The 21469-nt window shown below is 35.4% G+C and overlaps 1 long non-coding RNA gene across 1 annotated transcript; it reads left to right on the top strand.

Annotated features, from left to right (window-relative positions):
- Positions 1–656: 656 nt before the first annotated feature.
- On the top strand, positions 657–20907 carry LOC126513731 (uncharacterized). Its single transcript, XR_007595425.1, has 4 exons — positions 657–763; positions 2194–2333; positions 15222–15312; positions 20809–20907. It is a non-coding gene; the product is annotated as an uncharacterized lncRNA (long non-coding RNA).
- The last annotated feature ends 562 nt before the right edge of the window (positions 20908–21469 follow it).

Here is a 21469-nt window from a genome sequence, read left to right as displayed (position 1 = left end):
GAAATTAAATAAGTTTAGAAAATCAAAGAGAATCCATGGCTCTTACTAGAACCACATTTGAAGTGAAAATGTCTGCATCTAGATTGCAGGAGAATGAGCCCACGGAAATGTGAGTATTCTAAGTGATGCTCTTCTTGCTTTTTGGATCACATATACAACCATATGGGCCTTATATATACCTCATACGCTTTAGGTATGTCAATCAAGTCTGGTCAATAATAGTGTATATGACATAATGAGTCCTCATGAAGTGTTCATTACAGAGCTAGCTAAAAGAATTCACTACAGTGCAACTATTTTGGCAAATTATTTTAAATATTATGAGGTTTCTTTTTTTCACAAAATAAATTTTAGGATTTAATCTTAATAATGATTTCTAATAAAATTTGGTTAATACGCTTGTGCAAGACACAATTTTTAAACATTTTATCTGCACTAATGAAATCCTTTCACTTATACTATGAGGCCAACAATGGTAATGTTTATAATCTCTGTACATTCTGAAGAACTAGGAGGAAATGAGATTAAGAGAGAGAAAAAGAGGAAAAGAGACTCCTAAGTATTTATTCAAATTATTTCTATGGTATTAATTTTAAATGCTTTAGTTTAAATTTGTGTGTCTGTCTGTCTGTTTTCACATTTTAATGCAGTGCCTAGAAAAACAGAGAGAGAATAATATATCCTGAAACTGGGAGTTTCTGCTCTGGTTGTGAGTCATCTCATATGGCTGATGGAAACTAAATTTGAAGCATTTGCAAAACCAGTATGTACTTTTAACTATTAAGTCACCCCTTCCACTCCTTATGATACCATATTTTATGACAAAGTATAAATAGCCTTGTTTCCTTTCATTCTATTACTTACCACTATTTTCTTTCCTACAGTTTTGAGAATACTCAATCGTTTGCCTCAACAGTATGTAGAAAAATTAAACAGAATAATGTCTTTCACTTTTACAGTTGGGTTTCTATTGTAATGCAAAGTGTTCTGGAGGGGAAATTTTCAGGAATTACTCTACATGAAAGGAAACTTAGAAGCAACTTAGTACAAAATATCTGCTTATAGAGCCAGGCTTATGTCTTTCTTTATAGAAATTGAGCTTTTACAGATTCATTCTCATTGTTAGAGTCAGCTTTTCAAAACTAATTTGTGGTTTGGCTCAGAAGGTAATTTACATAGTATAAGAAAAATATGTTCTTTGATTTTTGTGCCTCATTAGAAATTCATTTTGATTATTGGGATTTCAAAGTAATGATTTAAGTAATAATCAATGATATTATAATTCATATTAATTTGAGTTCATTTGATATACAATGCATATTTTCGTTAGGAAGCAAAACAATCACTGGAATAGAAAAGATAAAAATAGCTTCACATGCATACTGCCACTGCTCGGCTTTATAGCTGACTTGATTGTGGCCTCTACATTATAAATGAAGAGACTGATCCCCAAAGGTGCTGGGATCCTGGCAGATTCACACAGCTACTTTGGGTCAGCACTAAAAAGTGAGCATGGGAATTTAAACACACTCAAGCAATACTCACCTATTTCCTGAAGAGGCAAGTAAGAATCATTTGACTGTTTTTTGGAAAACAAAATTGGTATGAAGCAGACATGTGGAGTAATTGCATGTAGAAGGCAGGAAATATGTGCCCTGATGGTTGCCTTTTTAAAGAACCAAAAGTTTAGTTAAATAATCGTCATGTCTGGACAGGCACATTTCCATGGATTTGTGAAAAATACAAGTGTAAGTTTCCTGATCTCTAATCAGCTCAGATAAGCAAACCCATATAAAAAATATTTTCTCTATTTACAAAGAGAGCTGAAGGTAGTATGCAGTGATTGAATAACCTTACTTTGTACTGTGAAGAAATTCCTCTTTTCTCTGTCCCAAAGTGAAGATAGTATTCTTCTTATGTATGAAATTAAAGACTTAGAGATTAAAATTAATTTCAAGGGGAAATTAAAGATCATGTACAAGGTATGTGATAAACATTGCTACTGTGCATCATTAGTCAGATTTTGACACCTAACTATGTCTCCAATATTATCTTTCCCAATACCAATAACATTTTGCAGCACAAAAAATTCATTATGACCATTAAAGTAAGAAGCCACTTAAAATGCATCACTTTAGCATTTTTTAATGTTTAATGTATTCCTTATATTAATTTATTATGAATACTGTACAGATTTCATCACAAACTAAATGCTACCTGAAGAAACTACAAACTAAATAGCTAACTGGAGAAATCTTCCTCTCCTACTTGGGAAGTCCAAGAGTCTGAAATCAAAATGTTGACAGGATCGTGCTTTCTCCAATGGACTAGAGGTAACTCCTTCCTTGTCCATTCTATTATTTGATAATTACAGATATATCTTGGCATATAAGTGTATCATTATAATATTTTCCATTGATGATATGGGTGTTTTTCTCCTGAGTCTGTATAAAATTCTTCTCATTCATAAGATCATATTGGATTATGGATTGACTATACTCTTCTATGACCTCACCATAGTCACTCACATTTTCCGTGAAACAATTTCTAGATAAGCAAACATTAATGGGCCATGGGGTGGACCTGATCCATATATCTTTTTGAGAGAACACAATTCAAATTTTAAAAGTATTCAACTTGACTTCTAAAATGTTATCAAAATTATGGATCTATTTCAGTGGGTCCAGTTTGTTTATAGTTATAATATTATTAGGACCAAACAAACGTGAGATTTAGTTGCTCCATCTGCACACTCATTTCTCTATCACTGCTCCTTCTTTATTGCCAGCTTAGCTGCTGACATCCTACCGGCTTTATACTTCATGAATTGTGTTGTATCGCACATTCTGTGCATGATTATTTTATTCAGCATAACGTACAAGAGTTTTACCCGAAGTACTAAGTTGTTCTGGCTAACACAGTGTCATTTTCTAGTGTCTAGAGAAAGACTTTATATGGAAATATCATTATTAATCATCAAACTAGTAGTTTATAGACAGGTGATTAAAACAATATCCAATTATCTGAAATGTATACAATGACTCAATATGCTCATATTTATTAGATTGGAAATGTATTATATACTCACATGCACATAACAAAAGAACATTGGAAACTGAGTCCAGTAAATCCCAGTGATGCTGTAAAGCATTGTTTATTGCCCTTTGGTGTTTCATAAATGCCTCTGATTTACCTTTGTGTGTGTGTGTGTGTGTGTGTGTGTGTGTGTGTGGTGTGATTTGTGTGTGTGTGTTTACAGCCTCTATAGAATTTACACATTGATAAAATGTTAATACAGACTGCTGAGTTGTGGTTTGGAATTTTTTCATAGTATAAATAATACCTTCATAAACAATTCTGAAGCAAATGAACATTATTTCTAATGAAAGTCATTAGCAGTAGGAAATTTCTCTTAACTTATATTCAAAGCATAGTTTTGGGTCGTCAAACATTCTTAGTTCTGATGTGCCAAATGAAGTAATTTTAACATGTCCATCTAACAGATGTTACTGCCAGCATCTTGGACTGCATTTGGAAGATAGACAGATACCTCTCAGTGTGTTTGTGTGTACGGATGGGCATGTGTTAGGGCTTTACCTCAGGAGAAGAAGGGTACAAAATGCCAATTACCAAGACCTAGACCCTATGAGACATGATGGGACAACGTGGTATAGAGATGAACCATGTGGACTGTGACTGAAATGGAATAAATATTTTTCTTTAGAGGAGAGCATACGAGAAGAAGAAACCACCATAACTTCAGTATTCATTAACTCAATCCGTTTCATGACATATGTTCTATGGGCAAGAGTCTTTGTGTAATGTTAAGATAGTCATAATTTTTTCTACAGTACTTCTAATAAGTGATAATATATCAAGCCCAAACTTCTTTTTGTGTCTCTGTATGTTTAATTTTATGAATAGATAAGGCCCTGTGATATTTCTCCTTAATTCCATTTGCTTGTCTAATCTATTATATTTATTTTAACCATTTAGAATTTTCATTTTAGAAATAAATGCCCTGGTGTATAATTGCTAGCTAAAATTTTCTTAAAAACATCCTGTCTTAAGAAGTTACCATCCAAGATGGAAAATTTTAATCTTGGAGAAAACTACAACATAATACTGCATCTTAATCTAATATTTTACAATCCATCCTCACATTACAGGAAGATTTCTTATAAGATATAGAATTCATTTGTTTTCGTAACAGTGTTCTTCAAAGTCTATAACTATGGCTCATACAAATAAAAACAAATAAATCAATTTTTTTCACTTAATGTATTAACTGATAAGAAGACCAGTAGACTTATTAAAAGGTTGAAAGGAACTGCATGCAATGGGCACACACAGGAGGTGCCGAGAAATGAAAGCAAAGTTAATACTAGGTAATCAGGTTCCTATCCAGAGTGTAAGTTAATTTAATACTCATGGATAAAATCCTGTTGCCATAGACAGGAATCATTTGCATCACTATTGGTGTAAAACTTAATGGAGCTCTAACAGCTTAGCCCAGAGAAAGTTCATATCCCTACTGACTTAAATAACTCTAGAAGGACTTGTTAGTAAGTTCCATGTTTTACTTCACTTACATTTTTGTGTTCAATTTCAAAGTTTTCCAAAGTTCTTGCAATGATACACATGTGTTTACCACCTTTGTTTAGTAACCAATTGAAAGCTTCAATTTTGAATAGCTGCATTAGGTTTCTTCAGCTCCTTTTCTACTCAGAGATGGAGAAATGGAGAGAGTACCGGGTAAAGCTGCTGTTTTGTAGCAGAAACAATCTTTAAATTGGCACAAAAAGAGCTTAAATCTGTGTGGGAGCCCCAGCTCTGTCATTAAGTAGTTGTGCGGTATTGGGTAAGCTTGGGCTTCTCTGAGCTTTATTTACTTTTGTCTGTAATGTCAGAATGTTAATATGTACTTTGAGAACTTGCTTTGAAAACGCAAGATTAAAAAGAGGAAAATGCAGTGTAAATGGGAAAGTGCTACATAGGAGTGAATTGCTGTTTTTATGGTATTTTTCCACCAGGGTTTTGGGGGTAGATACATTCCACCTCAATTTCATTTTGTCCACTGGTGTACCATTAAGTAGATTGCTGCAGGAATGATACCTCTCTCAAAAGGAGGAAAATGTGCCTACATTTAACCCTGTTTATAAAACCACAATCTGTGCAAAACTATTTGCTCTTTTGGAAATTCAGTCAAAACAAACTCTTGAATAAACATTTAAGAGATTCATGTTTTTCTTGGCCAAAAGCTCAGGACCTGAGAAATAATTTCTTTTTTTTAATTGATTGATTTTATTGATCTATAAATTTTTCTTTACTCCCTTCCTCTCCCCTCCCCTTCAGCCCTCTCCCATGGTCCCTATGCTCCCGATTTACTCAGGGGATCTTGTTTTCTTTTTTTCTACTTCCCATGTAGATTAGATCCACGAATGTCACTCTTAGGGTCCTCATTGTTGTCTAAGTTCTCTGGGATTATGATTTGTAGACTGGTTTTCTTTGCTTTATTTAAAAATAAAAACACTTATAAGTGAGTACATATGATAGTTGTCTTTCTGGGTCTGGATTACCTCACACAATCTGGCCTTCTAACTTGTGTGTGCTTCTGACTCTTAAAGAACATGATGTGTGATTCCCATGAAGATGTGCTTTTGCTAATATTTTAGTGAGGAGAATAATTTGTAAGACAGCAAATGCTTTTCTCTATTGTCTTTCCTTGAGGTCAGTAGAGCTCAGTTGTTTCACTGAATGAAGTAATACTGGTTTTATTATTTATTGTATTCTTGTGATTTTTTAAAAAAGGCTAATTTTTCTAACATGCGGCTTGTCCTTACTGCATTGGCATTTTGAGATTTATAATCGACAGTATTTTCAACTTTAAATAAAAAATTGTTTGCTTCCCAAACATGCAATCCATGTGGTAGCTGAATGAGACCGTTCTGAAGTCGTTTACATACCACGGTACTTGTGCAAGTTTGGTGATATGTTGGAAAGGGGAAAGTAATGTGAGAATAATATGAAAAGGGAGGAAGAAATTGATGAAAAGGAAACTTTAAATCATTATTTATTTGAAAAGCTTGCCTTTATGCCAATGCTTTTAAGTAATTATTATTGTATATATCTGTGTATGTGTGTACACAATGTGTGTGGGTGTGTGGATGAATTCCTTTTCTTTAAGAGTGCTGGAAACACAAATGCTCACCTCCACATCTAGCTTTCTCCCTGCACTCCAGGGATTGAACTCAGATCATCCGGATGCTCAGCAAGCACTCTGCTTTGACGAACTGAGACAAATTGTTGTTCCAATATCCTAATAGTCTAATCTCAAAAACTGCAGCCTTTGTTTTATTTTTCTTTTGTTTACCAACAATAATTTGTCTCTCATTGTTAACAAAATTAAAGCAGCAAACAGACAAATAACTAACTGGGGCACTGGAAGTGGAAATTAAATTTCGTTGCAGCAAGAATGATACTCTGAATATTATTAAGGGACTTATAATAGAAAAGTGAACAGAAAGGATTTAGAGAGACATTGTGATAATCACTGGTTTTCTCAATGGAATTCTAAGTGTATGAGCTATAAGGGAAAAGCTTAAATTTACCCCATGTTAGTTGAGTCCTTCCTGACAACTTCCTAAAATGAATAATAATAATAATAAGGTAGAGCAAGAATGAAAATGGCCTTAATAGCATAGATCTCACAATTTTTTACTTTTATTGCACATTTTCAGCAGAAACTCCCACAGCCAGTTTGGTAGGTGTGACACATCCTTACATTCTGAAGCAAATGCCAGGTTTCTTAATGAGGATGTTCAATTTTGAAAGCAGTTCTGTAGGTTGAGATTCATCACTAACCTTCTGCAATGGAAGAGATGATATTGAATGTGTCAGATGCCTGATAAGGCTCGTGACACAATGCATTTAGAATGTATAATCAGTGTTCTATCTAGTTCCTTGTTCCTTGAAAAAGGCCAAGTTGCTGTGAGTGAGGGCTTTTAGAGACACTTTGATATCAGCTATATACAGAAAGTGTAAAAAGTCTCACACATAACCTATAGGTAGATTAAAAATTAGAGAAAATTATATTTTATCTTAATGTTAAAGTAATTGTGGAAAGCGCTGGAGAGATGGCTCAGTGACTAAGAGCACTTGCTACTATTATAGAGGACCAGAAGTTTGTTCATAGCACCCATATTGGATAATTAACAACCAACTAAATTGCAGATCAAGGGGATCCAGCACACTCTTCTGGCCTGGACAGTACACTTGTATACATACACATACACACACACATACATACACACACACACACACACAAATAGGAACCTAAGAAGATTTTCCTAAATTCTCCTGTGTGCCATTGTGCACAATAGTGCTTTTTCAGCAAACAAAAGTAAATGTATAATTTATTATGAATAGAAAAATACTTGATGTATCTAGCACATGTTAGAGATTCATAAGTATTGTATGCATGAACTGATTTGATCTTAGACAGAAACTGCAAATTGGCATCATGGTCCATGTGATTATATTTAAGGACTCAAAGTAATTATTATGAGGGAAATTAAGGAGCCAGTGATGTAGGTCTCAACTTTTTAAGAAATTCAAAGTTCTCAGAAAAAGAACCTGAGAAGATTCCTGACAGCTAGTAGGTTATCTGTTTTTAGAGTTGCATCTGAAACAGAGTAACTTTAAAAGAGGAGACTGTTTGTTAAAACAGAAAGAAAAAGAAATGTACTTCGTGCTTAAATAGGATCATAAAAAATAGAGTCCTGTTCATTCGCCTTAACTATTTCTGCTTCCATTGACCCAATAAGATGAAAGACAAAGTGAAGCCTTGGCATCTGAAGCATTAGAAACATCTCAAAGGAAGACTGCAGTATTATTATTTTTTTATTATTTATTTATTTATTAAAGATTTCTGTCTCTTCCCCCTAGCCGCCTCCCCTTTCTCTTCCCCTCCCCCAATCAAGTCCCCCTCCCTCGTCAACCCAAAGAGCAATCAGGGTTCCCTGCCCTGTGGGAAGTCCGAGGACCACCCACCTCCATCCAGGTCTAGTAAGGTGAGCATCCAAACTGCCTAGGCTCCCACTAAACCAATAGGTTCAGTAGGTTCAAAAACCCATTGCCATTGTTCTTGAGGTCTCAGTAGTCCTTATTGTCCTCTATGTTCAGCTAGACCTGTTTTAACCCAGGCTTTTTCAGACCCAGGTCAGCTGGCCTTGGTGAGTTCCCGATAGGACATCCCCATTGTCTCAGTGTGTGGGTGCACCCCTCGCGGTCCTTAGTTCCTTGCTTGTGCTCTCTCTCCTTCTGCTCCTGATTTGGACCTTGAGATTTCAGTCCGGTGCTCCATTGTGGGTCTCTGTCTCTGTCTCCTTTCATCGCCTGATGAAGGTTAATATTCAGGAGGATGCCTATATGTTTTTCTTTGGGTTCTTCTTCCTATTTAGCTTCTCTAAGAACCCGAATTATAGCAATACTGACAACCAAAGAAAATGAGTCATTCTTTTGGGAACTGTGTACCCAGGAGTGATATGAGAGGTCCTTCTGTCTATGTGTTGCTTTGATTGGTTAATGAATAAAGAAACTGCCTTGGCCTGTTGATAGGGCAGAGCTTAGGTAGGCAGAGAAAACTAAACTGAATGCTGGGAGAAAGAAGGGCAGAGTCAGAGAGAAGCCATGTAGCCATATGGAACTTTAGCCAGTAAGCCACAGCCACATGGTGATACACAGATGAATAGAAATGGGTTATATTAATATCTAAGAGTTCGTTAATGAGAAGCTAGAGATAATGGGACAAACAGTGATTTAATTAATATGGTTTCTGTGTGATTATTTCGGTTCTGGGCAGCTGGGACAAACAAACTGCCTTCCTACTACACAGGAGTAGAGAAGAGCTCCTGGTAACTGAGCGCTAGTGAGCACAGTATCTGTCCATCTGAAAAATAAAATGGCAGATGGCAGAAGTCAGCACACTGGTGACCCTCTACGCTATTATAGAAATGAGTGTCCTTTGAGGCCAGTGGAGAACAACCCCTCCGGTATGTTCAAATTTGTACCTTATGTGCTCCTTCATTAGTAACAAAAGAAAAGGAATTATCGCCATTAGTCCTCCTTAGTGTTTGCACAACATGAAATGGTGGAGCTATCAGGACGTTTTGGAGGTCCCTTAAAGAAAAGCTACTTCTGCCTGTAGCTACTTCCTCCTGTAGCTTTCCTTTAATGAACCTCCAAAATAAGGGAATCTCCCTTTGGCATTTGGGGAGAGGGAAAGGGGCACCCAGCATTCTGTTCTGCTGCCAAGTTTAGAATAATGTATTCTCTCGATTCTTTCTTAAGACTTTACCCAGCTCTAAGCCCATCCCTCAAATGGCCAAGAGACCCCTCCCCGCAGGAATCTTATTCACCTGAAGACTCAGGCCATGGGAAATGTAATTGAGCCTTTATCAAGATCACTCACTTATTCTTCCAGGGGCTTATTTCATCGGGCAGTCAGTTAAGGAGCTTCTCTCAAGCAGCTAAGCTTGCCTGCTTTGCTTTTCTGAGAAAAGAAAAAGAAAACACACACACACAAACCACTTTTTTCCTTTTCTTTTTCTTGCAGATGCTGACCCAAATCCAAGCCTGTCTTTCCTGAAACTTTGGCCTTCCTCACTCTTTCTCAAGAGCTCTTCCCCCTGTCATGCAGCTGCTTTTCTACCTGACCTCCACGGCTGAACACACCAGTTCTCTGGAACCATATGTCAAAATGTGTGACTTTCATTCTTCTTTTTCTCCATGTTCCTCCTCTCAGAAACTGCCAAGGTGTATAGCTTGCCTGAAGTGCTGTTTTCCCGACAATTCTAATAAAATAACCCTTGAACATTCTTCTGAGTCCATTTTAAAAATTCTTCTAATAATGAGAGTAAGAACCCAAATGGACCCCATGTTTCTCTGGTAACATTTACATAAATACCCAGTTAATATCAATGTAAAGCAACAAAAAGGAGGGTGCGGAATTCTGACATGCTATGTGCAATAGCCAGTTTACTTATTTTGGGTTAGTTGAAAAGTCCCATGAAGCAGCAGGGAAATCGGTGCGGCTAAGTTGACCATCTGAGGATATACATCAGCATCACAGAAGTGAATGAATTCATCATTTTATAAACACTATCCATCTACAATATTAGCATGGCCAGAAACCCATTCAGTTGCAATTTCTAGCTCCATGAAGAGGGATTTATAAGGCAATAAAATCATGAAAAATATATCCCATCTAAGCCTAATCTTCCACCAAGAGGTAGTTTAAAAAAAGAAAAAGAGAAAGCCTAAACCAGCATGGAGGCACTTTGCCTAGACATTTTATTTCCTTGAATAAAGCTGTTGGAGTTGAACACCTGCGCATTTTGAACATGATCTCATTGCATAATGAGTACTTAGGTAAGTGCACTGTGGTTCCAGGTGTCATTGTCTTTTCAGTCTTTGGCAAGCAGAGATGTAGCATTTACATGACAAATGATGGCAAGAGTTTTGGCTGTGATGGCATATTCTGCTCTGGGAAGATATGTAGAAAGGGACCAGCAGCTGAGGCCAATTTGACATAATGCTTATCTGCTTGGCTAGTTTCTTTTGAACTTCTCTGGGTATCTGTGGGGCCCTGGATGCCACTGTTCATACTGCAGCTGTGGCAATAAATGGCAAGCAAAGCCGTTGCTGCTGCTACCCTGAATTAAATCCACTTTCATGCTAGTCAGCCAGAAGATACTTCTACTATGTTAATGGAGCAGCCTTTATTTTTTTAAAAAAAAAAAATTAAAATGGGTCAGTGATGACACATCTTAACATTTCCCTAGTTCCTTTGAAGTATTCATGGCAACAGAAATATGAAGCCCTTATGGAGCAGGTCAAGTTTCACACATACATAATTCATTCTTAATGCTTTTCTTTCCAAAAGTTTGTCCTGGAGTCAGAGGAATGAGGCAATATTAAAAGACCAATCCAGTGCGCTGGCATACTTCCATTTCCCACTTCTCAAAATAACTACAAAAGAACCAAAAGCTTTTGTGGAAGATATTTATATAAATATATGCTTTGTTAAGTACAAAATAGTGAAGTAATGGATGCTTGCAAATATTCCTTTTATGTGAGTAGATCAAGTAAAGCAAGTTTCATGGAGATATGTTTATGTCAGGGTTGGAAAAAAGTCATTGAAAGTCACATTTCAAATCATAGGAAAAGAAAATTCTCAAGTTGATGCTTGCATGAATGATACTTCTCGTAATATTCTTTAACTCATAAAGTAAGTTTTACTAAGCCCTTGCCAGAAGCAAGCTACTATTCTGAGTACTAAAATTAAATTTCCTTTTCGATCCTTTAGGAAATTGTAAAGATCTTGGCCACAGAGTTGTTCTATGCGTTTGAAATAACTGTCAGTTGCCATCACTCTATCACCAAAAGGCAAGAGATTTCTAAAAGTATTACATAGAAAGTCATGTATTTCAAAATTATCCATATCCAAATATAAGGTAAAGACTCCCAAACTTAACATAATCAAAAAAACATTTTCTAACATCAAGTACCAGCTTGGACTGTTCAGTTCTCCAAACTACAGGTAAAGTGACAGTCTTTTATTTTTTTTTTTTAATTCAGAACTCTTCAGTGTCATCTCTGATGTTAGGCTACATTTATGCACCTTAATAAATCTCAGCATCTTTAGTCTCTTAGAAGTAAGAGACAAAAAAAAAGTGTCTAAACTGACTGAAGCTATCAAAGCACTTCTCAATGCTTTGGTCTAGGCTGGAGGTCCAGGGAGTGGCACTTCTAAGGCTCAGCATGTAGAGCCCATTTTCCCTACCTCTGTCAGCCTTAGTCTCCTAGCAACACCCATGTGATCTTACAAAAACATAATTGCTTATTATTTAAGCCATATATATGAGGCTTTCCTCATCACAGTTTAATTAAAAAAAACTTAATGCAGAATGTTCCATCTATGATCAAGGTAGTATCATCAACAAAAGCCAAGGGCTTTATGAGATATTGAATAAAGAGACAAAAGATGACACTAAGGTCAGCAATATCCTGGAAAAACAGCAGAGTGTGATAAGACATTTCATAAGCTGTTCACTTGGAGGTAATAGTGTATATTTAGTAAACATTGAGCTGTAGATATAAAGGTTTTGAGCCAAATGGTGGTAGAGTGTGTTTTATATTAATCAATCAATTTGAAAAGCTATTTTAAGTAAGAACAGGGTATTGATAACTAGTTTCTAAAGAGATAATAAAAGGGAAATACACTGTACTTAGAGACTTGTAGAATATATAAAGTACTTTTAATTTAGGAGTTTCCTTGGTTTTGTTTATAATGAAAAGATTCTTAAATTAGTATAAAACCTAGTGGTTAAAGAAGTCATTGTTTATTATGATATGCATTACCAAGTTGGAGACAAAGTCTAAATAAAATGTTAATTTCAAAGTCATACTGTGATGTAATTTCAAAGTCATACTATGATGTGTCTTCAAAGTCTCTAATTTATGATCCTATCCAGTAACTGTCTCTTCCTCCCTTGCTCTACCATCTTGTTCATGACGTCTTTCTCTCTTGTTTTACTTTAACCTCTCTGTCTTAGTGGCATTCCCTTCTGAGTTTTAATAAAGGGAAGTTTTTCCCTTCTTACCTATTCCTCCTGTGTCTGACATAATGTGTCATTCCCTTTTAATGCCTTTCCTCTGAAAGACTTGTTCATGGCCTCATTGTCTCCAAACCCTTTCTATGGAAATTAGGGGCAATCCTATGTCAGCTCCTTTGCTGAACCAACCTACCTGCTGCAATTTCTTGTTTCTATTTAAGACCCAACTTTGTCAGATTCTGAAAAAGTTTGTTTCTTCCTCTTAGACAGTTGGCCTTTTGCTGTACGGGAATCCATTTAGAATAGTACTTGGAAGATTCATCTCTTGTACAAAGGCGTCATGCCTTGTTGACCTCATCTAAACCAATTACCCCCACACCCAAACTCCAAGTCCTATCACATTGGAATTTCAACACATAACTGTACAATTTAACAAACAGGATCTCACAAATTAAACATAAAATGAAATCAAGAGCTAGAAAATAAGGAGAGGGTAGATGTAAAGAAGAATAGTGACTTTTTTAACATGCAAAAGAAAACAAGCAAAATTTAATTTTTTTCTTTTAATTATATCATCAAAAATGCTTTCTGTCTTATTTTAAATAGACTCTAAATAGTCTAAGAATAAAATGCCACTGCTCCTACCAACATTTTACAGGCAAACAAACAGCAGCAGAACTTGTTTAGTGACAAGTTTGAAGCATCTTAATAGCTATGGGCCAAAAGAGTGTTCTCTAGGAAAACCAAATGCCTGTACAGTAATAGACACATTTCTTGATTATATGCAAAAATTGGGTTGAATAAATAGGGGTTCTATCATTAAAGCAGAGGGTGCAGAGGGGGAAATGTTTACATTTCCTTAGTCATAGGAATAAATACAGCTGTAGTTTATTATTGGTTACAATGATTCACTTTCTCTACACATTTGCCTTACTCCTGTAACCACAGGCTTTGGTTTAAAGAACTTGTTTGCCAGTTTGTTAGGAATATTGGTTAGTTTTGATACGACTGCAAACAACATTAAATTGCGACTAGGTGTGTTAGTTTTCCGTGCGTCTTTCATCTATACCAGAGACTGAAGTGAGAAAACGTATGGGACCGAATGCAGCTTATACAAGTCTAAGCCCAATAGAACCACTGGTGAAGAGATGGTACTATATATGTATCTCTCTCTCTCTCTCTCTCTGTGTGTGTGTGTGTGTGTGTGTGTGTGTGTGTTGTAAGGAGGATGCTTGTTTGTTTCCTGGCTGCCCAGACTCCAGAAATAACCACACAGAAACTATATTAATTAAATCATTGCTTGGCCCATTAGCTCTACTCTCGCTTCTTACTGGGTAACTCTAACATCTTAATTGAACCCATCTCTATTAATCTGTTCATCACCATGAGGTCATAGCCTACGAGCAAAGTTTCAGCTCATCTATCTCTGGTGGTGGATCCATGACTTCTTCCTGACTCTGCCTTCCTTATCCCAGTGTTCAGTTTAGTTTTTCCCACCTACGCTATCAGGTCAAGCCAGTTTCTTTATTAACCAGTGGTATTCACAGCATACAGCAAAGAATCCCACATCGTGTGTGTGTGTGTGTGTGTGTGTGTGTGAAAGGTAGCTATTAAATATTGTAATTTCTTAAAAATGAATGCTAATATTTTAGAAATCAATGGATAAGAGACTCAAAGTATTTTAAACTCTGAAAAAATAAAGATTTTTACAAGGCTAATTGATAACAGCAATGTTTAACTTTTTTTTTTACTATAAATTTTTTTATTGAGAATAAGAAAAAAAAAGTTTCCGCCTCCTCCCCGCCTCCCATTTCCCTCCCCCTCCCCCCTCTCTTCTCCCCCTCCCCCTCTCTTCTCCCCCTCCCCCCACTCCTCTCCCCCTCCCACTCCTATCCAAAGAGCAGTCATGGTTCCCTGCCCTGTGGAAAGTCCAAGGTCCTCCCCCCTCCGTCCATGTCTAGGAAGGTGAACATCCAAACTGGCCAGGCTCCCATCAAGCCAGAACATGAAGTAGGATCAAAACCCCTTGCCATTGACCTTGGCTTCTCATCATGTTTAACTTTTTTTAATATAGTTTCACTCCAATTATGTATACATGTTTTGGAGTTGTATGCAAAATTTATGTGAAGGAAGAAAACACACAAAAAAGAAAGTCACAACTATTTTTCAAAAGTAGAGATGAGAAAGTTTATAAAGTTTCTAGTTAGAATATTTAGATTCATTTCATGTTCAGCCAATGCCTAGTCACATGGTTTTGAGGGAAGAAACTTCAGTTTTTCCCTTTTTATTATTTTAATCACATGTTTTTACCTACCCTAGAGACAATTATGGATGTGTAGTTATTAATATTAATAATTAATAGATGAGTTGATGTACTACTTCTTACAAATTGTAAATAAATGTTAGAAACTATGACAGTTGCTTTGTTATTTGCATTTTAACAATGTCTGTATTTTAGTTATTTGTGAAATTATGTTTTGTGTCTGTGTTGAATGTAATTGTGTTTCTAATATGTGAGTACACATGCAGAAACCTGTGTGTATACATGCGAAGGTCAGAGATGGATGTAAGGTACCTTTCTCTACCTCTTTTCATCTCTTTTAGGAGGATCTCTCAGTTGTTTTAATATTCCTGCAAACTGGGCAGCTAGCTTCTGGGACTTGCCTGTCTCCAGTACCCAGCTTTGGATTTATAGGTAAATTTCCTCAAACCTCGCTTGTATGTTGGTGTTTGGGATACACACCCAGGTTCTCTTACTTATCCAGGAAGCAGTATACCCAACAAATACACATTCCATTTTTTATAAAAGCAAACCAAACCAAACAAACAACAAAAATTGGTTATGTCAGACAAAAGTCAAAATCACAAATCTGGAAATTTAATCTGTCATGTTTTAATATAAAAAGTTATAAAATGTTAAAGAGTCTATTAAGGAGAAGAAAGGATACCTGTTCAAAAGGAATGGTGAAGAGCTAGCAGACAACTGCAGAGCGAAGCACATCAGGGCTCAGCTGATGGTCTTCAGAGAAGCTGTCTGATTATCTCCAGGCATTGTAAAGAATAGCTTGGAAATGACCTAGAAAAAAAAAAAAAAAGATGGAGCAGCAGTCATTACAAAAGATTCACATCTCCAGGTCTCAGTAGCATTCTTTGCACCCAGTGGGATATAGTTTGATGAAGTCCTCATTTATGTACTAAGAAAATAAAATAATAAAAAGATTAGTGAAGGCTTTTTGCCTGCCGAGAAAGAACATGCTGGATTCTTAGCTTTTACAGGTGTTTAGTAAGCTAAGAGAATGATTATTGAACAAAGAATGGAACTCCTCCAGTCAGAGAGGCAGAAATGTTTGGATCAGGAGGGTCTTTGAGACAAGGCAAACAGGAACAGGCTAAGTCAATCATGAGTTTAAGAGGCGTATTTTTACAATTGGGGGCATGCATGTGACTTACCAGCATACTTCTAGGCCAAATATTGTGATAGAGAAATCATAATTGATCATTACAGATTATTTTCTTGGTGCTTTGTAATCAATATCAAAAGGCATGAATTTGGGGGTATTAAAGACTGAATGCAAGGCATTGCTCACAAAGCCTATGCTACTTCACCACTGAGTTGTATCCCCAGCCCAAGGCATGAATGATTGACCATATATACAGAAGTATCCTAAAAACAACTAAATTGCATAGTAAAATATGCCATGGCTTTTTGTACAGTACTTAACATACTGAAGTTGAAGGTTGTTCATTTATCTAAAATTATGATTAACGTGAGTAATCTTTTATGCTTAAACTTTCCCTTTTAATTTTTATTTTATGTGTATGGGTGTACCACATGCACGTATGTGTATCTGTGTACCACAGGAGTGAGTGAGTACCAACCCAGTTCAGAAGACAGGGTTTGATCCCTTGGAATACGAGTGACACATGGCTGTATTTTACTGTACGGTTGCTAGTATTCAAACACAGTTTCTCTGGAAGAGCAGTCTGTTTTTAATCTCTGAGCAAACTCTCTTGCTCTACTGTTTTCTTCCCAATTGAATGGAAATCTTCCATTGTACACGAATATCACTGAACAAATGAATAGTTCCTAAATAGATGGCTATTTCAAAGGTTAAGTACCTCACTGAACATGCCATGTGTATGCAGGCCAGTAGATTCCTACAAGTGCATCGCTATGTGACACCACACAGATCAAGAAAAACCATTGCCAGACACTCTGAATGTTCCTTTCCTATAACTAAAGCTGTTGAGTTATTATCTTTTTTCTGAAGGGTAACCATATTTCTGACCCATGACAATAAACGTTATCTTCTCTTCCCATGGTCTTTAAAGAAATTGAGACACATGGTATATCTTCATTCTTTATCTCTGGCTTCTAGCATTAAAACTAGTAGCATTTAACATGGACATTTAATACAAGTAATAGGCAATATAATAGCTAAGAAGGACTCGCCCAAAAGAGTTGGCAGTTTAGAACCAGTTTGGGAAATGCTGTAAGTAACCAGCAGAAATACTGAAATTGGAATATTCTCAGAACACATTGGAAGTTGTGGATGGAGTATATTAAGTTCCTTCATCCTTGGTTTTAAGGGCTCCTCAGAGGAGCCACAGGTCATTGGGTACAAGAAGATTTAGAAGGTAAATTGATCCTACCATCATTTACTTATTATTGCTATGACTAGAGAATCTGTATTTTTCTACACAGACTTTATTACAGACCACATGATCAAAAACCATTTTCAAACAATAATTACAAAATAAATTTGCAATCATATTTCTAGACAATAAAGAACTATCAACAGGTTCAAAGAAGATGAACCTTATACTAAATTATGTACCTTATGGCGCTATATATTGATGTCATAGAACATATTTAATTAAAAAGTAGTACAAATTGTACAAATTCTACACAGAAAAGCCATTCAAAAGCATGCAGTTAGAAATAACTCAGTTAAGTGAAAAGATAGTCAGTCTTGGGCATATAACCAAAGGATGCTCAATCTTACCACATGGACACTTGCTCAACTATGTTCAATGTTCATAGCAGTGCTATTCACAATAGCCAGAACCTGGAAAACACCTCTCAGAACTTTCACTCAGTAACTGATGGAAGCAGATGCAGAAATTCACAGCCTAGCACTGTGTCAATTTCACAAAGTCCTGTCGAAGAGAGGGAGGATGAATTGTATGGGTGGTCAAGGTCATGATGGTGAAACCCAATGACTGGGTATTGGGTTTTATCAAATGCTTTGTCCTATTTACCCATATGGTGACACCACTTGCTTCCTTCAGTCTATTATTTTCATTTATTTTTTTAAATTAAATAAAATTATTTAAATTGTAATTAGTGATTTCAAAACACCGAAAAAACCTTGCATAATAAATATTCATACATTTGCTTATGAAGCACTAGTATTTTATACATATTTAATTCAATTTGTTATTTCAAGTTTTAGTTTTTAATTTAGTATTTGTATATGTGGTGTAGGTATGTGATATGTACTCTATCATGTATTCAGTAGATAACATAGGTTTCAAAGAAGTTGGTAAGTAAAAGTGTTGACAAAAATAAAGAATCCTTTGGACAGGAAATATTAAAGGTAGATTTAGCAAAACATACAGTATATATGCATGAAATTCTAAAACAATTAATATAATAATATGTAACACTTTGTCTTGTGTTTTCATAAATCCCTCAAAATAGAATTTATACCAAATAATGAATAAAAAATTAAATAAACAATGTACTTAATTGCTTCTACAAAAACATTAATAGAAACACAGGTGTTATTTTTCCAAGAAAACACAATTCTTAATGTGCATTTGCTTAACAATTCAGCATAAAATATCTGTGGAAAGAAAATGGGGCACAATAAAAACATATGAGCATACTATTTCATTTGAATCTTGAAAATCCATCTCTTTAGGCCTGACAAGTTTAGGTTTACATATACACAAGGTGATAACTGAACTCAAGAATATCATTAATTAATTTGATGTAATTCACATTGAACCAAACTTATAGAACAATGACAGACTATTCATGCTTTTGATAGTTACATGCAGCATCCACTTGCCTTATTTTCTCAGACATTACCCAGATTTAAATGAACATAAAATAAGAGAAATGATGGAAAATATGCTTTCAGGCTACCGTATGATAAAACTAGAAATAAGTAGCAGAAAAAAATTCTGTAAAAGTTTCAGAGTTTAAAGTAAGAAGTATTACTCTCTTTGTTTTGAATATTAATGTTCTTAGACTCTCACTGATGATAATGAGATGACTTTTTATCAAATAGACATTTTGAATGCCACACATTCACTGTTCTAGACAATCAAATATTACTAGACTATTTCATCACAGCAGAATGCTAGATGAGGTCATTTTATATGTTGAAATAATTTTGCAATTGAAAACAAATGGAAAAGGGGGGTAAACTAATAAAATAAGCCAACAAATATAATAAGGCAACTGAAAAGTGCTTCTTTATTTATAAACTTCTATAGCTATATATCTGAAGTAAGGCTTTCAGCAAGAAATGTAATTAGATGTATGGGGTTTGATTCATTTTGCTTGACTCAGTGTTGTAGCTCCTTCTGTACTGTTGCTAGAAGTTTACAGTTTTCTTTGTTTGTTGTACTTGGCTCTCAGCAGCTTACGTGTTCATGTGGCATAATTCAGTTACCACAAGAGATCTGGGCGTCTTTATTGAACTACATCAATGGTCTTGAGAAAATAATTACTATTCATGGCTTGAATTTACCACCTTCCTGAACTAATTAAAAATGACTATAGAGTGACTTCTATAGTTAACTCTCTTTATCAAAACAGAAGGCAGGAGAATATAATGAATAATTCTCCAAAAGTCGAGGGTATCCCTAGAGGAGGAAAGCATGGAAACCAAAGAGAGTCACAAGACATAGTAAGTAAACCAATTAAGAAAATGGAATGTGACTTCATAAAATTGTGCAGGAATGTGTGTGGAAAACTTGGAAACGGTCTGTGGTAATAAAACTAGTAACTGGCATCACAATGTTCTATGTGTGCTGGTGCACAGCTGTAAGCACATCTACAACCTAGGCACTCAGGAGCAGAGTGAGGAGGAACAGAAGCAGTCAAATAGTACATTTAAGCCACAGTACTCTACAGGACACCCAATCTCAGAAAAACAAAAATCAACCAATAAAGTACAGAAAGCAAACAAACAAGAACATGTCAAAGCTGAGAGAAGAATCAGTGTTGAACTTACATATGAAACAGATATTCTTATATATGAAATACATAGAGTAAATATTTAGAGTGTTTCACAGGAAAAAAGAGATCATAAATTATTTCATTAGAAATACAAAAACTGAACCCCCTATTAGAATTTTAACCCATGAAAATTTCTCTTAAGAACTGTAATTGATTAGTGCTAGTTACTTATTTTCAGCCTCAAATCCTCCCTGGCTGTGTATATTCAAAATAAGATAAGTAAGGACTAAAGTAAGTAAGTCAATAAGTAAAAATAAAAAAAGATGACTAAGATGTTCTTTATTATCAAAATAAAATGCCTGCAGCACGGACAGATAATGAGGTAAAAATATTTTAAAATTGTTATAAAATACCTGCTAATATTGACCTAGTTTTTGTTCTACTCATATCGTCCTTCTTAGAAATTTTTCTGGTTAATCGTTACAACCAAGCTAGTTTTGGGCAAGTGAATGAAAGTAGAAATAGACTGTATACTTCCTGTATACTTTTCTCTTTGTAGGTAAAAACTGTCCTGTTCCCCTAGTTTTCTTTTGAAGTGAATACATTACAAGCATTTGTAATGTGTTCTTATGAAAGACATCCTACAATAACAAATGGCACTTGTAAAGGGTAAATGAAGGAAGTTCAGGTATTTCCTTTAATAAAATGAAGAAAGAGCAGAACCTACTTTTGCCTGTGGTATATTTATATTAGATAATAACTTTTATATATTCATGTCTGGATTTCATATTACATATATTTTCATCTTTTCTTAATAGATACAATTAATCTTTCAGGAATCTAAAAAATAATGTAGCTAAGCTGTAAACAAGATTTGTAATTTTACAGAGATGGGACAATGTTGACCTTTGATATTTATTGACTTTATAATGAGTGCTAAAGGAGAAATATATATTAGTGGCTTGCTGTGGTGTGAATGTGAACTGTTTTCCATAGATTCAGATGTATTCACAAGTGATCGGGAGCCACTGGATGCAGTTAGTCACTGGGAGAAGATCTTGCTGACCAATAGACTACCCACTCCCCACTTCCTTCCTGATCCTTTCCTGACAGATGAAAGGTGACCAGCCTTCTGATACACCATGATGGATTATGTCTCTCTAAGCAAAAGCCAAAACAAAATCTCTCATCCTTACATTGTTTCTTCACAGGTATTTGGTCCCAAGAAAAGTAAATAATACAAAAACTGAGAAATATTTTCTGGTAAGGAATTAGAGTTCTAACACATATAAACATAGCTTGATTTTGACTGAAATTTCATATTTTTTCTTGGTTCTATTACAACATGGCAATAGTTGTCAATACACATTAAAGAAAGTTATCTCTTGCTGGGATATGGACAGAGAGCATTAGATAACATTAACATCTGTAACTTTTATTTAGTTATTGCTTATTTAATAACTTGTAACCCTAATGATAATATAAGTTTAACAGGCTATTTTTTAGCTTTTATAATTTTTAATTATAATTATATGAATGTATGTTTCCCTGCATGTCAGTGTGTGCACTTAAGTGTAGTTGTTTGTAGAGACCAAGGATTGGATTACCTGTAACTTCAGTAACATTAGCTGTGAACTGCTGGCAATCAAATTGCAGT

The sequence above is a fragment of the Alexandromys fortis genome, unplaced genomic scaffold, assembly GCF_014885135.2.
Source record: "Alexandromys fortis isolate MF-2015 unplaced genomic scaffold, M_Fortis_MF-2015_v1.1 scaffold_110, whole genome shotgun sequence".
Classification (NCBI taxonomy): domain Eukaryota; kingdom Metazoa; phylum Chordata; class Mammalia; order Rodentia; family Cricetidae; genus Alexandromys; species Alexandromys fortis.
This window is presented reverse-complemented; position numbering and strand designations above follow the sequence as displayed.